Genomic DNA, 19,234 nt, shown 5'->3' with positions numbered 1-19,234 from the left:
TCGATAGAATATAAAATCAATGAAATTGAACGAGATTTCAACTTTTCGTTTTTCGACGATACGCTTATATGAGCGAAAAATCGTATATACGATATGAAACAATGTTAAAAACTTTGATTTCAATATAATACAGATGCTTGTTCTTATGAAATGCAATGTTATGAATCGACTGGAAACCATTTTTAAATTGTGGCACGAGTATTATTAAAGATTTCACGATTTTAATTTCGCTTATACCGAAATTCGCGTTTTCGATTAAGTTTATCGATAATTATCATATGAAAACGAGTTTTTAAACATAATAAAAACGTTATATGCATGTTATATTCATTATTCTGTATCAATAGAATATAAAATCAATGAAATTGAACGAGGTTTCAACTTTTCGTTTTTCGACGATACGCTTATTTGAGCGAAAAATCGTAGATACGATATGAATCAATGTTAAAATCTTTAATTTCAATATAAAACAGATGTTTGATCTTATGAAATGCAATGTTCTGGAACGATTGGTATCATTTTTCAAACTGTGGCATAAGTATTATTAAAGATTTCACGATTTTAACTTCGCATATACTGAAATTCGCGTATGCCGATTACGTTTTTCGATAATTATCATATGTGAACGCGTATATAAACATAGTAAAAACGTCATATTCATGTTATATTCTTTGCTCTGCATCGAGAGAATATAAAATCAATGAAATTGAACGAGATTTCAACTTTTCGTTTTTCGGCGGTACGCGTATATGAGCGAAAAATCGTATATACGATGTGAATCAAGGTTAAAACTTCAATTCCAAAGATAAAATAGATGTTTGATCTTATGAAATGCAATGTTCTGAATCGACTGGTAACTTTCTTCAAACTGGGGCACGAGTATTATTAAAGGTTTCACGATTTTAACTTCGTATATACCGAAATTCGCGTATGTCGAACACGTTTTTCGATAATTATCATATAATAACGCGTTTTTAAACATAGTAATAACGTTACATTCATGTTATATTCTTTATTCCCGCGTCGAGAGAATATAAACTCATTGAATTTGATGAGACTTCAATATTTCGTATTACGATGGTACGCCATTATGAACGAAAAATTGTATATACGATATGAAACAAGGTTAAAACGTCGATTCCAAGATTAAATAGATGTTTGATCTTCAGAAATACAATGTCCGAATTGATTGGTAACATTTTTCAAACGGTGGTACAAGTAATTTCAATGTTTTCACGATTTCATCTCCGCAATTCTCGAAATTCGCATGGGTCGATCTTATTTTTCGACTATATTCATGTTAAAACTCGTATTTACACATAGTAACAAACTTATATTATTTTTCCAATATGTATTCTGCGTCGATAGAAAATAAAAGCATTGAAATTTGTTGAGAATTCAAATTTCGCTTTTCGACTATACTTTATGAGCTAATAATCGCATATAACATATGAAACAAGGTTATAACGTCGAATCCAAAATAAAATAGATGTTTGATCTTATGAAATGCAATGTTCTAATTCGATTGGTAATATTTTTCAAACTGTGGCACGAGTATTATTAAAGATTTCTCGTTTTTAACTTCGCATATACTGAATTTCGCGTATGCCGATTACGTTTTTCGATAATTATCATATGTGAACGCGTATTTAAACATAGTAAAAACGTTAAATTCTTGTTATATTCTTTGCTCTGCATCGATAGAATATAAAATCAATGAAATTGAACGAGATTTCAACTTTTCGTTTTTCGGCGGTACGCGTATATGAGCGAAAAATCGTATATACGATGTGAATCAAGGTTAAAACTTCAATTCCAAAGATAAAATAGATGTTTGATCTTATGAAATGCAATGTTCTGAATCGACTGGTAACCATTTTTAAATTGTGGCACAAGTATTATTTAAGATTTCACGATTTTAATTTCGCTTATACCGAAATTCGCGTTTTCGATTAAGTTTATCGATAATTATCATATGAAAACGAGTTTTTAAACATAATAAAAACGTTATATGCATGTTATATTCATTATTCTGTATCAATAGAATATAAAATCAATGAAATTGAACGAGGTTTCAACTTTTCGTTTTTCGACAATACGCTTATTTGAGCGAAAAATCGTAGATACGATATGAATCAATGTTAAAATCTTTAATTTCAATATAAAACAGATGTTTGATCTTATGAAATGCAATGTTCTGGAACGATTGGTATCATTTTTCAAACTGTGGCATAAGTATTATTAAAGATTTCACGATTTTAACTACGCATATACTGAAATTCGCGTATGCCGATTACGTTTTTCGATAATTATCATATGTGAACGCCTATATAAACATAGTAAAAACGTCATATTCTTGTTATATTCTTTGCTCTGCATCGAGAGAATATAAAATCAATGAAATTGAACGAGATTTCAACTTTTCGTTTTTCGGCTGTACGCGTATATGAGCGAAAAATCGTATATACGATGTGAATCAAGGTTAAAACTTCAATTCCAAAGATAAAATAGATGTTTGATCTTATGAAATGCAATGTTCTGAATCGACTGGTAACTTTCTTCAAACTGGGGCACGAGTATTATTAAAGGTATCACGATTTTAACTTCGTATATACCGAAATTCGCGTATGTCGAACACGTTTTTCGATAATTATCATATAATAACGCGTTTTTAAACATAGTAATAACGTTACATTCATGTTATATTCTTTATTCCCGCGTCGAGAGAATATAAACTCATTGAATTTGAATGAGACTTCAATATTTCGTATTACGATGGTACGCCATTATGAACGAAAAATTGTATATACGATATGAAACAAGGTTAAAACATCGATTCCAAGATTAAATAGATGTTTGATCTTCAGAAATACAATGTCCGAATTGATTGGTAACATTTTTCAAACGGTGGTACAAGTAATTTCAATGTTTTCACGATTTCATCTCCGCAATTCTCGAAATTCGCATGGGTCGATCTTATTTTTCGACTATATTCATGTTAAAACTCGTATTTACACATAGTAACAAACTTATATTATTGTTCCAATATGTATTCTGCGTCGATAGAAAATAAAAGCATTGAAATTTGTTGAGGATTCAAATTTCGCTTTTCGACTATACTTTATGAGCTAATAATCGCATATAACATATGAAACAAGGTTATAACGTCGAATCCAAAATAAAATAGATGTTTGATCTTATGAAATGCAATGTTCTAATTCGATTGGTAATATTTTTCAAACTGTGGCACGAGTATTATTAAAGATTTCTCGTTTTTAACTTCGCATATACTGAATTTCGCGTATGCCGATTACGTTTTTCGATAATTATCATATGTGAACGCGTATTTAAACATAGTAAAAACGTTAAATTCTTGTTATATTCTTTGCTCTGCATCGATAGAATATAAAATCAATGAAATTGAACGAGATTTCAACTTTTCGTTTTTCGGCGGTACGCGTATATGAGCGAAAAATCGTATATACGATGTGAATCAAGGTTAAAACTTCAATTCCAAAGATAAAATAGATGTTTGATCTTATGAAATGCAATGTTCTGAATCGACTGGTAACTTTCTTCAAACTGGGGCACGAGTATTATTAAAGGTTTCACGATTTTAACTTCGTATATACCGAAATTCGCGTATGTCGAACACGTTTTTCGATAATTATCATATAATAACGCGTTTTTAAACATAGTAATAACGTTACATTCATGTTATATTCTTTATTCCCGCGTCGAGAGAATATAAACTCATTGAATTTGAATGAGACTTCAATATTTCGTATTACGATGGTACGCCATTATGAACGAAAAATTGTATATACGATATGAAACAAGGTTAAAACATCGATTCCAAGATTAAATAGATGTTTGATCTTCAGAAATACAATGTCCGAATTGATTGGTAACATTTTTCAAACGGTGGTACAAGTAATTTCAATGTTTTCACGATTTCATCTCCGCAATTCTCGAAATTCGCATGGGTCGATCTTATTTTTCGACTATATTCATGTTAAAACTCGTATTTACACATAGTAACAAACTTATATTATTGTTCCAATATGTATTCTGCGTCGATAGAAAATAAAAGCATTGAAATTTGTTGAGGATTCAAATTTCGCTTTTCGACTATACTTTATGAGCTAATAATCGCATATAACATATGAAACAAGGTTATAACGTCGAATCCAAAATAAAATAGATGTTTGATCTTATGAAATGCAATGTTCTAATTCGATTGGTAATATTTTTCAAACTGTGGCACGAGTATTATTAAAGATTTCTCGTTTTTAACTTCGCATATACTGAATTTCGCGTATGCCGATTACGTTTTTCGATAATTATCATATGTGAACGCGTATTTAAACATAGTAAAAACGTTAAATTCTTGTTATATTCTTTGCTCTGCATCGATAGAATATAAAATCAATGAAATTGAACGAGATTTCAACTTTTCGTTTTTCGGCGGTACGCGTATATGAGCGAAAAATCGTATATACGATGTGAATCAAGGTTAAAACTTCAATTCCAAAGATAAAATAGATGTTTGATCTTATGAAATGCAATGTTCTGAATCGACTGGTAACCATTTTTAAATTGTGGCACAAGTATTATTTAAGATTTCACGATTTTAATTTCGCTTATACCGAAATTCGCGTTTTCGATTAAGTTTATCGATAATTATCATATGAAAACGAGTTTTTAAACATAATAAAAACGTTATATGCATGTTATATTCATTATTCTGTATCAATAGAATATAAAATCAATGAAATTGAACGAGGTTTCAACTTTTCGTTTTTCGACGGTACGCGTATTTGAGCGAAAAATCGTAGATACGATATGAATCAATGTTAAAATCTTTAATTTCAATATAAAACAGATGTTTGATCTTATGAAATGCAATGTTCTGGAACGATTGGTATCATTTTTCAAACTGTGGCATAAGTATTATTAAAGATTTCACGATTTTAACTACGCATATACTGAAATTCGCGTATGCCGATTACGTTTTTCGATAATTATCATATGTGAACGCGTATATAAACATAGTAAAAACGTCATATTCTTGTTATATTCTTTGCTCTGCATCGATAGAATATAAAATCAATGAAATTGAACGAGATTTCAACATTTCGTTTTTCGACGATACGCTTATATGAGCGAAAAATCGTATATACGATATGAAACAGTGTTAATAACTGTGATTCAAATATAAAAATAGATGTTTGATCATATGAAATGCAATGTTCTGAATCGATTGGTAACATTTTTCAAACTGTGGCACAAGTATTATTAAAGATTTCACGATTTTAACTTCGCATATACCGAAATTCGCGTATGTTGATTAAGTTTATCGATAATTATCATATGAAAACGAGTATTTTAACATAGTAAAAACGTTATGTTCATGTTATATTCTTTATTCTGTATCAATAGAATATAAAATCAATGAAATTGAACGAGGTTTCCACTTTTCGTATTTCGACGATTAGCGTATATGAGCGAAAAATCGTATATACGATATGAAACAATGTTAAAATCTTTGATATCAATATAAAACAGATGTTTGACCTTATGAAATGCAATGTTCTGAAACGATTGGTAACATTTTTCAAACTGTGGCACAAGTATTATTAAAGATTTCACGATTTTTACTTCGCATATACCGAAATTCGCGTATGTCGATTACGTTTTTCGATAATTATCATATGTGAACGCGTATTTAAACATAGTAAAAACGTTATATTCTTGATATATTCTTTGCTCTGCATCGATAGAATATAAAATCAATGAAATTGAACGAGATTTCATCTTTTCGTTTTTCGGCGGTACGCGTATATGAGCGAAAAATCGTATATACGATGTGAAACAAGGTTAAAACTTCAATTCCAAAGATAAAATAGATGTGTGATCTTATGAAATGCAATGTTCTGAATCGACTGGTAACTTTCTTCAAACTGGGGCACGAGTATTATTAAAGGTTTCACGATTTTAACTTCGTATATACCGAAATTCGCGTATGTCGAACACGTTTTTCGATAATTATCATATAATAACGCGTTTTTAAACATAGTAATAACGTTACATTCATGTTATATTCTTTATTCCCGCGTCGAGAGAATATAAACTCATTGAATTTGAATGAGACTTCAATATTTCGTATTACGATGGTACGCCATTATGAACGAAAAATTGTATATACGATATGAAACAAGGTTAAAACGTCGATTCCAAGATTAAATAGATGTTTGATCTTCAGAAATACAATGTCCGAATTGATTGGTAACATTTTTCAAACGGTGGTACAAGTAATTTCAATGTTTTCACGATTTCATCTCCGCAATTCTCGAAATTCGCATGGGTCGATCTTATTTTTCGACTATATTCATGTTAAAACTCGTATTTACACATAGTAACAAACTTATATTATTGTTCCAATATGTATTCTGCGTCGATAGAATATAAAAGCATTGAAATTTGTTGAGAATTCAAATTTCGCTTTTCGACTATACTTTATGAGCTAATAATCGCATATAACATATGAAACAAGGTTATAACGTCGAATCCAAAATAAAATAGATGTTTGATCTTATGAAATGCAATGTTCTAATTCGATTGGTAATATTTTTCAAACTGTGGCACGAGTATTATTAAAGATTTCTCGTTTTTAACTTCGCATATACTGAATTTCGCGTATGCCGATTACGTTTTTCGATAATTATCATATGAAAACGAGAATTTAAACATTGTAAAAACGTTAAATTCTTGTTATATTCTTTGCTCTGCATCGATAGAATATAAAATCAATGAAATTGAACGAGATTTCAACTTTTCGTTTTTCGACGATACGCTTATATGTGCGAAAAATCTTATATACGATATGAAACAATGTTAAAAACTTTGATTTCAATATAATACAGATGCTTGTTCTTATGAAATGCAATGTTATGAATCGACTGGTAACCATTTTTAAATTGTGGCACAAGTATTATTAAAGATTTCACGATTTTAATTTCGCTTATACCGAAATTCGCGTTTTCGATTAAGTTTATCGATAATTATCATATGAAAACGAGTTTTTAAACATAATAAAAACGTTATATGCATGTTATATTCATTATTCTGTATCAATAGAATATAAAATCAATGAAATTGAACGAGGTTTCAACTTTTCGTTTTTCGACGATACGCTTATTTGAGCGAAAAATCGTAGATACGATATGAATCAATGTTAAAATCTTTAATTTCAATATAAAACAGATGTTTGATCTTATGAAATGCAATGTTCTGGAACGATTGGTATCATTTTTCAAACTGTGGCATAAGTATTATTAAAGATTTCACGATTTTAACTTCGCATATACTGAAATTCGCGTATGCCGATTACGTTTTTCGATAATTATCATATGTGAACGCGTATATAAACATAGTAAAAACGTCATATTCTTGTTATATTCTTTGCTCTGCATCGAGAGAATATAAAATCAATGAAATTGAACGAGATTTCAACTTTTCGTTTTTCGGCGGTACGCGTATATGAGCGAAAAATCGTATATACGATGTGAATCAAGGTTAAAACTTCAATTCCAAAGATAAAATAGATGTTTGATCTTATGAAATGCAATGTTCTGAATCGATTGGTAACATTTTTCAAACTGTGGCACAAGTATTATTAAAGATTTCACGATTTTAACTTCGCATATACCGAAATTAGCGTATGTTGATTAAGTTTATCGATAATTATCATATGAAAACGAGTATTTTAACATAGTAAAAACGTTATGTTCATGTTATATTCTTTATTCTGTATCAATAGAATATAAAATCAATGAAATTGAACGAGGTTTCCACTTTTCGTATTTCGACGATTAGCGTATATGAGCGAAAAATCGTATATACGATATGAAACAATGTTAAAATCTTTGATATCAATATAAAACAGATGTTTGACCTTATGAAATGCAATGTTCTGAAACGATTGGTAACATTTTTCAAACTGTGGCACAAGTATTATTAAAGATTTCACGATTTTTACTTCGCATATACCGAAATTCGCGTATGTCGATTACGTTTTTCGATAATTATCATATGTGAACGCGTATTTAAACATAGTAAAAACGTTATATTCTTGTTGTATTCTTTATTCTGCGTCGATAGAATATAAACTCAATGAAATTGAACGAGATTTCAACTTTTCGTATTTCGACAATTAGCGTATATGAGCGAAAAATCGTATATACGTTATGAAACAATGTTAAATCGTCGATTCCTAGATAAAATAAATGTTTGATCTTATGAAATGAAATGTTCTGAATCGACTGGTAACTTTTTTCAAACTGTGGCACGAGTATTATTAAAGGTTCCACGATTTTAACTTCGTATATACCGAAATTCGCGTATGTCGAACACGTTTTTCGATAGTTATCATATGAAAACGCGTTTTTAAACATAGTAAAAACGTTACAATCATGTTATATTCTTTAATCTGCGTCGAAAGAATATAAACTCATTGAATTTGAATGAGATTTCAATATTTCGTATTACGTTGGCACGCCATTATGAACGAAAAATTGTATATACGATATGAAACAAGGTTAAAACGTCGATTCCAAGATTAAATAGTTGTTTGATCTTCAGAAATACAATGTCCGAATTGATTGGTAACATTTTTCAAACGGTGGTACAAGTAATTTCAATGTTTTCACGATTTCATCTCCGCAATTCTCGAAATTCGCATGTGTCGATCTTATTTTTCGACAATATTCATGTTAAAACTCGTATATACACATAGTAACAAACTTATATTCTTGTTCCAATATGTATTCTGCGTCGATAGAATATAAAAGCATTGAAATTGGTTGAGAATTCAAATTTCGCTTTTCGACGATACTTCTTTATGAGCTAATAATCATATAAAACATATGAAACAAGGTAATAACGTCGATTCCAAAATAAAATACATGTTTGATCTTATGAAATGCAATGATCTGATTCGATTGGTAATATTTTTCAAACTTTGGCACGAGTATTATTAAAGATTTCACGATTGTAACTTCGCATATACGGAAATTCGCGTATGCCGATTACGTTTTTCGATAATTATCATATGTGAACGCGTATTTAAACATAGCAAAAACGTTATATTCTTGTTATATTCTTTCCTCTGCATCGATAGAATATAAAATCAATGAAATTGAACGAGATTTCAACTTTTCGTTTTTGGACGATACGCTAATATTAGCGAAAAATCGTATATACGATATGAAACAATGTTAAAAACTTTGATTTCAATGTAAAACAGATGCTTGTTCTTATGAAATGCAATGTTATGAATTGACTGGTAACCATTTTCAAATTGTGGCACAAGTATTATTAAAGATTTCACGATTTTAATTTCGCTTATACCAAAATTCGCGTTATCGATTAAGTTTATCGATAATTATCATATGAAAACGAGTTTTTAAACATAGTAAAAATATTATATTCATGTTAGATTCTTTATTCTGCATCAATAGAGTATAAAATCAATGAAATTGAACGAGGTTTCAACTTTTCGTCTTTCGACGAACCGCGTATTTGAGCGAAAAATCGTAGATACGATATGAAACAATGTTAAAATCTTTAATTTCAATATAAAACAGATGTTTGATCTTATGAAATGCAATGTTCTGGAATGATTGGTAACATTTTTCAAACTGTGGCACAAGTATTATTAAAGATTTCACGATTTTAATTTCGCTTATACCGAAATTCGCGTTATCGATTAAGTTTATCGATAATTATGATATGAAAACGAGTATTTAAACATAGTAAAAACGTTATATTCTTGTTATATTCTTTGCTCTGCATCGATAGAATATAAAATCAATGAAATTGAACGAGATCTCAACTATTCGTTTTTCAACGGTACGCGTATATGGGCGAAAAATCGTATATACGATGTGAAACAAGGTTAAAACGTCGACTCCAAGATAAAATAGATGTTTGATCTTATGAAATGAAATGTTCTGAATCGACTGGTAACTTTTTTCAAACTGTGGCACGAGTATTATTAAAGATTTCACGATTTTAATTTCGCTTATACCGAAATTCGCGTAGGTCAATTACGTTTTTCGATAATTATCTTATGAAAACGCGTATTTAAACATAGTAGAAACGTTATATTCTTGTTATATTGTTTGCTCTGCATCGATAGAATATAAAATCAATGAAATTGAACGAGATTTCAACTTTTCGTTTTTCGACGATACGCTAATATGAGCGAAAAATCGTATATACGATATGAAACAATGTTAAAAACTTTGATTTCAATATAAAACAGTTGCTTGTTCTTATGAAATGCAATGTTATGAATTGACTGGTAACCATTGTCAAATTGTGGCACAAGTATTATTAAAGAATTCACGATTTTAATTTCGCTTATATCGAAATTCGCTTTATCGAATAAGTTTATCGATAATTATCATATGAAAACGAGTTTCTAAACATAGTAAAAATGTTATATTCATGTTATATTCTTTAATCTGCGTCGAGAGAATATAAACTCATTGAATTTGAATGAGATTTCATTATTTCGTATTTCGATGGTACGCCATTATGAACGAAAAAACGTATATACGATAAGACACAAGGTTAAAACGTCGATTCCAAGATAAAATAGATGTTTGATCTTCAGAAATACAATGTCCGAATCGATTGGAAACAATTCTCAGGCTGTGGTACGAGTTAGTTCAATGCTTTCACGATTAAATCTCAGCAATTAACGAAATTCGCATGTGTCGATCTCATTTTTCTACAATATTCATGTTGAAACTCGTATTTACACATAGTGACAAACTTATGATCTTGTTCCATTGTATATTCTGCGTCGATAGAATATAATAGCATTGATATTGGTTGAGATTTCAAATTTCGTAATTCGATGATACTTCTTTATGAGCTAATAATCGTATATAAAATATGAAACAAGGTTATAACGTCGATTCCAAGATAAAATGAATGTTTGATCTACAGAAATACAATGTCCGTATAGATTGGAAACATTTCTCAAGCTGTGGTACGAGTAAGTTTTATGATTTCACGATTACATCTCTGCAATTAAAGAAATTCGCATGTGTCGATCTCAATTTTCAACAATATTCATGTTAAAACTCGTATTTACACATAGTGACAAACTTATGTTCTTGTTCCATTGTATATTCTGCGTCGATAGAATATAAAAGCATTGATATTGATTGAGATTTGAAATTTCGTATTTCGATGATACTTCTTTATGAGCTAATAATCGTATACATCATATGAAACAAGGTTATAACGTCGATTCCAAGATAAAATGGATGTTTGATCTTCAGAAATACAATGTCCGAATAGATTGGAAACATTTCTGAAGCTGTGGTACGAGTAATTTCAATGTGTTTACGATTTTATCTCAGCATTTAACAAAATTCGCATTTGTCGATCTCATTTTTCGACAATTTTCATGTTAAAACTTCTATTTACACACAGTCAGGCAGATATATTCTTGTTGTAATCTTTATTCTGCGTCGACAGAATATAAACTAATTGAATTTGAATGAGATTTCATTATTTCGTATTTCGATGGTACGCAATTATGAACGAAAAAACGTATATACGATAAGAAACAAGGTTAAAACGTCGATTCCAATATAAAATAGATGTTTGATCTTCAGAAATACAATGTCCGAATCGATTGGAAACAATTCTCAAGCTGTGGTACGTGTTAGTTCAATGCTTTCACGATTAAATTTCTGCAATTAACGAAATTCGCATGTGTCGATCTCATTTTTCTACAATATTCATGTTGAAACTCGAATTTACACATAGTGACAAACTTATGTTCTTGTTCCATTGTGTATTCTGCGTCGACAGAATATAATAGCATTGATATTGATTGAGATTTCAAATTTCGTATTTCGATGATACTTCTTTATGAGCTAATAATCGTATATAAAATATGAAACAAGGTTAAAACGTCGATTCCAAGATAAAATAGATGTTTGATCTTCAGAAATACAATGTCCGAATCGATTGGAAACAATTCTCAGGCTGTGGTACGAGTTAGTTCAATGCTTTCACGATTAAATCTCAGCAATTAACGAAATTCGCATGTGTCGATCTCATTTTTCTACAATATTCATGTTGAAACTCGTATTTACACATAGTGACAAACTTATGATCTTGTTCCATTGTATATTCTGCGTCGATAGAATATAAAAGCATTGATATTGATTGAGATTTGAAATTTCGTATTTCGATGATACTTCTTTATGAGCTAATAATCGTATACATCATATGAAACAAGGTTATAACGTCGATTCCAAGATAAAAGGATGTTTGATCTTCAGAAATACATTGTCCGAATAGATTGGAAACATTTCTGAAGCTGTGGTACGAGTAATTTCAATGTGTTCACGATTTTATCTCAGCATTTAACAAAATTCGCACTTGTCGATCTCATTTTTCGACAATTTTCATGTTAAAACTTCTATTTACACACAGTCAGGCAGATATATTCTTGTTGTAATCTTTATTCTGCGTCGACAGAATATAAACTAATTGAATTTGAATGAGATTTCATTATTTCGTATTTCGATGGTACGCAATTATGAACGAAAAAACGTATATACGATAAGAAACAAGGTTAAAACGTCGATTCCAATATAAAATAGATGTTTGATCTTCAGAAATACAATGTCCGAATCGATTGGAAACAATTCTCAAGCTGTGGTACGTGTTAGTTCAATGCTTTCACGATTAAATCTCAGCAATTAACGAAATTCGCATGTGTCGATCTCATTTTTCTACAATATTCATGTTGAAACTCGTATTTACACATAGTGACAAACTTATGATCTTGTTCCATTGTATATTCTGCGTCGATAGAATATAAAAGCATTGATATTGATTGAGATTTGAAATTTCGTATTTCGATGATACTTCTTTATGAGCTAATAATCGTATACATCATATGAAACAAGGTTATAACGTCGATTCCAAGATAAAAGGATGTTTGATCTTCAGAAATACATTGTCCGAATAGATTGGAAACATTTCTGAAGCTGTGGTACGAGTAATTTCAATGTGTTCACGATTTTATCTCAGCATTTAACAAAATTCGCACTTGTCGATCTCATTTTTCGACAATTTTCATGTTAAAACTTCTATTTACACACAGTCAGGCAGATATATTCTTGTTGTAATCTTTATTCTGCGTCGACAGAATATAAACTAATTGAATTTGAATGAGATTTCATTATTTCGTATTTCGATGGTACGCAATTATGAACGAAAAAACGTATATACGATAAGAAACAAGGTTAAAACGTCGATTCCAATATAAAATAGATGTTTGATCTTCAGAAATACAATGTCCGAATCGATTGGAAACAATTCTCAAGCTGTGGTACGTGTTAGTTCAATGCTTTCACGATTAAATTTCTGCAATTAACGAAATTCGCATGTGTCGATCTCATTTTTCTACAATATTCATGTTGAAACTCGAATTTACACATAGTGACAAACTTATGTTCTTGTTCCATTGTGTATTCTGCGTCGACAGAATATAATAGCATTGATATTGATTGAGATTTCAAATTTCGTATTTCGATGATACTTCTTTATGAGCTAATAATCGTATATAAAATATGAAACAAGGTTATAACGTCGATTCCAAGATAAAATGGATGTTTGATCTTCAGAAATACAATGTCCGAATCGATTGGAAACAATTCTCAAGCTGTGGTACGTGTTAGTTCAATGCTTTCACGATTAAATTTGTGCAATTAACGAAATTCGCATGTGTCGATCTCATTTTTCTACAATATTCATGTTGAAACTCGAATTTACACATAGTGACAAACTTATGTTCTTGTTCCATTGTGTATTCTGCGTCGACAGAATATAATAGCATTGATATTGATTGAGATTTCAAATTTCGTATTTCGATGATACTTCTTTATGAGATAATAATCGTATATAAAATATGAAACAAGGTTATAACGTCGATTCCAAGATAAAATGGATGTTTGATCTTCAGAAATACAATGTCCGAATAGATTGGAAACATTTCTCAAGCTGTGGTACGAGTAAGTTCAATGATTTCACGATTACATCTCTGCAATTAAAGAAATTCGCATGTGTCGATCTCAATTTTCGACAATATTCATGTTAAAACTCGTATTTACACATAGTGACAAACTTATGTTCTTGTTCCATTGTATATTCTGCGTCGATAGAATATAAAAGCATTGATATTGATTGAGATTTGAAATTTCGTATTTCGATGATACTTCTTTATGAGCTAATAATCGTATACAACATATGAAACAAGGTTATAACGTCGATTCCAAGATAAAATGGATGTTTGATCTTCAGAAATACATTGTCCGAATAGATTGGAAACATTTCTGAAGCTGTGGTACGAGTAATTTCAATGTGTTCACGATTTTATCTCAGCATTTAACAAAATTCGCATTTGTCGATCTCATTTTTCGACAATTTTCATGTTAAAACTTCTATTTACACACAGTCAGGCAGATATATTCTTGTTGTAATCTTTATTATGCATCGACAGAATATAAACTAATTGAATTTGAATGAGATTTCATTATTTCGTATTTCGATGGTACGCCATTATGAACGAAAAAACGTATATACGATAAGAAACAAGGCTAAAACGTCGATTCCAATATAAAATAGATGTATGATCTTCAGAAATACAATGTCCGAATCGATTGGAAACAATTCTCAAGCTGTGGTACGTGTTATTTCAATGCTTTCACGATTAAATCTCTGCAATTAACGAAATTCGCATGTGTCGATCTCAATTTTCGACAATATTCATGTTAAAACTCGTATTTACACATAGTGACAAACTTATGTTCTTGTTCCATTGTATATTCTGCGTCGATAGAATATAAAAGCATTGATATCGATTGAGATTTGAAATTTCGTATTTCGATGATACTTCTTTATGAGCTAATAATCGTATACAACATATGAAACAAGGTTAAAACGTCGATTCCAAGATAAAATGGATGTTTGATCTTCAGAAATACAATGTCCGAATAGATTGGAAACATTTCTGAAGCTGTGGTACGAGTAATTTCAATGTGTTCACGATTTTATCTCAGCATTTAACAAAATTCGCATTTGTCGATCTCATTTTTCGACAATTTTCATGTTAAAACTTCTATTTACACACAGTCAGGAAGATATATTCTTGTTGTAATCTTTATTATGCGTCGACAGAATATAAACTAATTGAATTTGAATGAGATTTCATTATTTCGTATTTCGATGGTACGCCATTATGAACGAAAAAACGTATATACGATAAGACACAAGGTTAAAACGTCGATTCCAAGATAAAATAGATGTTTGATCTTCAGAAATACAATGTCCGAATCGATTGGAAACAATTCTCAAGCTGTGGTACGAGTTAGTTCAATGCTTTTACGATTAAATCTCAGCAATTAACGAAATTCGCATGTGTCGATCTCATTTTTCTACAATATTCATGTTGAAACTCGTATTTACACATAGTGACAAACTTATGATCTTGATCCATTGTATATTCTGCGTCGATAGAATATAATAGCATTGATATTGATTGAGATTTCAAATTTCGTAATTCGATGATACTTCTTTATGAGCTAATAATCGTATATAAAATATGAAACAAGGTTATAACGTCGATTCCAAGATAAAATGAATGTTTGATCTACAGAAATACAATGTCCGTATAGATTGGAAACATTTCTCAAGCTGTGGTACGAGTAAGTTTTATGATTTCACGATTACATCTCTGCAATTAAAGAAATTCGCATGTGTCGATCTCAATTTTCGACAATATTCATGTTAAAACTCGTATTTACACATAGTGACAAACTTATGTTCTTGTTCCATTGTATATTCTGCGTCGATAGAATATAAAAGCATTGATATTGATTGAGATTTGAAATTTCGTATTTCGATGATACTTCTTTATGAGCTAATAATCGTATACATCATATGAAACAAGGTTATAACGTCGATTCCAAGATAAAATGGATGTTTGATCTTCAGAAATACAATGTCCGAATAGATTGGAAACATTTCTGAAGCTGTGGTACGAGTAATTTCAATGTGTTCACGATTTTATCTCAGCATTTAACAAAATTCGCATTTGTCGATCTCATTTTTCGACAATTTTCATGTTAAAACTTCTATTTACACACAGTCAGGCAGATATATTCTTGTTGTAATCTTTATTCTGCGTCGACAGAATATAAACTAATTGAATTTGAATGAGATTTCATTATTTCGTATTTCGATGGTACGCAATTATGAACGAAAAAACGTATATACGATAAGAAACAAGGTTAAAACGTCGATTCCAATATAAAATAGATGTTTGATCTTCAGAAAAACAATGTCCGAATCGATTGGAAACAATTCTCAAGCTGTGGTACGTGTTAGTTCAATGCTTTCACGATTAAATTTCTGCAATTAACGAAATTCGCATGTGTCGATCTCATTTTTCTACAATATTCATGTTGAAACTCGAATTTACACATAGTGACAAACTTATGTTCTTGTTCCATTGTGTATTCTGCGTCGACAGAATATAATAGCATTGATATTGATTGAGATTTCAAATTTCGTATTTCGATGATACTTCTTTATGAGTTAATAATCGTATATAAAATATGAAACAAGGTTATAACGTCGATTCCAAGATAAAATGGATGTTTGATCTTCAGAAATACAATGTCCGAATAGATTGGAAACATTTCTGAAGCTGTGGTACGAGTAATTTCAATGTGTTCACGATTTTATCTCAGCATTTAACAAAATTCGCATTTGTCGATCTCATTTTTCGACAATTTTCATGTTAAAACTTCTATTTACACACAGTCAGGAAGATATATTCTTGTTGTAATCTTTATTATGCGTCGACAGAATATAAACTAATTGAATTTGAATGAGATTTCATTATTTCGTATTTCGATGGTACGCCATTATGAACGAAAAAACGTATATACGATAAGACACAAGGTTAAAACGTCGATTCCAAGATAAAATAGATGTTTGATCTTCAGAAATACAATGTCCGAATCGATTGGAAACAATTCTCAAGCTGTGGTACGAGTTAGTTCAATATTTTCACGATTAAATCTCAGCAATTAACGAAATTCGCATGTGTCGATCTCATTTTTCTACAATATTCATGTTGAAACTCGAATTTACACATAGTGACAAACTTATGTTCTTGTTCCATTGTGTATTCTGCGTCGACAGAATATAATAGCATTGATATTGATTGAGATTTCAAATTTCGTATTTCGATGATACTTCCTTATGAGCTAATAATCGTATATAAAATATGAAACAAGGTTATAACGTCGATTCCAAGATAAAATGGATGTTTGATCTTCAGAAATACAATGTCCGAATAGATTGGAAACATTTCTCAAGCTGTGGTACGAGTAAGTTCAATGATTTCACGATTACATCTCTGCAATTAAAGAAATTCGCATGTGTCGATCTCAATTTTCGACAATATTCATGTTAAAACTCGTATTTACACATTGTGACAAACTTATGTTCTTGTTCCATTGTGTATTCTGCGTCGACAAAATATAATAGCATTGATATTGATTGAGATTTCAAATTTCGTATTTCGATGATACTTCTTTATGAGCTAATAATCGTATATAAAATATGAAACAAGGTTATAACGTCGATTCCAAGATAAAATGGATGTTTGATCTTCAGAAATACAATGTCCGAATAGATTGGAAACATTTCTCAAGCTGTGGTACGAGTAAGTTCAATGATTTCACGATTACATCTCTGCAATTAAAGAAATTCGCATGTGTCGATCTCAATTTTCGACAATATTCATGTTAAAACTCGTATTTACACATAGTGACAAACTTATGTTCTTGTTCCATTGTATATTCTGCGTCGATAGAATATAAAAGCATTGATATCGATTGAGATTTGAAATTTCGTATTTCGATGATACTTCTTTATGAGCTAATAATCGTATACAACATATGAAACAAGGTTAAAACGTCGATTCCAAGATAAAATGGATGTTTGATCTTCAGAAATACAATGTCCGAATAGATTGGAAACATTTCTGAAGCTGTGGTACGAGTAATTTCAATGTGTTCACGATTTTATCTCAGCATTTAACAAAATTCGCATTTGTCGATCTCATTTTTCGACAATTTTCATGTTAAAACTTCTATTTACACACAGTCAGGAAGATATATTCTTGTTGTAATCTTTATTATGCGTCGACAGAATATAAACTAATTGAATTTGAATGAGATTTCATTATTTCGTATTTCGATGGTACGCCATTATGAACGAAAAAACGTATATACGATAAGACACAAGGTTAAAACGTCGATTTCAAGATAAAATAGATGTTTGATCTTCAGAAATACAATGTCCGAATCGATTGGAAACAATTCTCAAGCTGTGGTACGAGTTAGTTCAATATTTTCACGATTAAATCTCAGCAATTAACGAAATTCGCATGTGTCGATCTCATTTTTCTACAATATTCATGTTGAAACTCGTATTTACACATAGTGACAAACTTATGATCTTGTTCCATTGTATATTCTGCGTCGATAGAATATAATAGCATTGATATTGATTGAGATTTCAAATTTCGTATTTCGATGATACTTCTTTATGAGCTAATAATCGTATATAAAATATGAAACAAGGTTATAACGTCGATTCCAAAGATAAAATAGATGTTTGATCTTATGAAATGCAATGTTCTGAATCGACTGGTAACTTTCTTCAAACTGGGGCACGAGTATTATTAAAGGTTTCACGATTTTAACTTCGTATATACCGAAATTCGCGTATGTCGAACACGTTTTTCGATAATTATCATATAATAACGCGTTTTTAAACATAGTAATAACGTTACATTCATGTTATATTCTTTATTCCCGCGTCGAGAGAATATAAACTCATTGAATTTGAATGAGACTTCAATATTTCGTATTACGATGGTACGCCATTATGAACGAAAAATTGTATATACGATATGAAACAAGGTTGAAACGTCGATTCCAAGATTAAATAGATGTTTGATCTTCAGAAATACAATGTCCGAATTGATTGGTAACATTTTTCAAACGGTGGTACAAGTAATTTCAATGTTTTCACGATTTCATCTCCGCAATTCTCGAAA

Source organism: Vespa crabro, chromosome 1 (genome assembly GCF_910589235.1).
Source record: "Vespa crabro chromosome 1, iyVesCrab1.2, whole genome shotgun sequence".
Taxonomy (NCBI): Eukaryota; Metazoa; Arthropoda; class Insecta; order Hymenoptera; family Vespidae; genus Vespa; species Vespa crabro.
Note: the sequence above shows the minus strand (reverse complement) of the source record.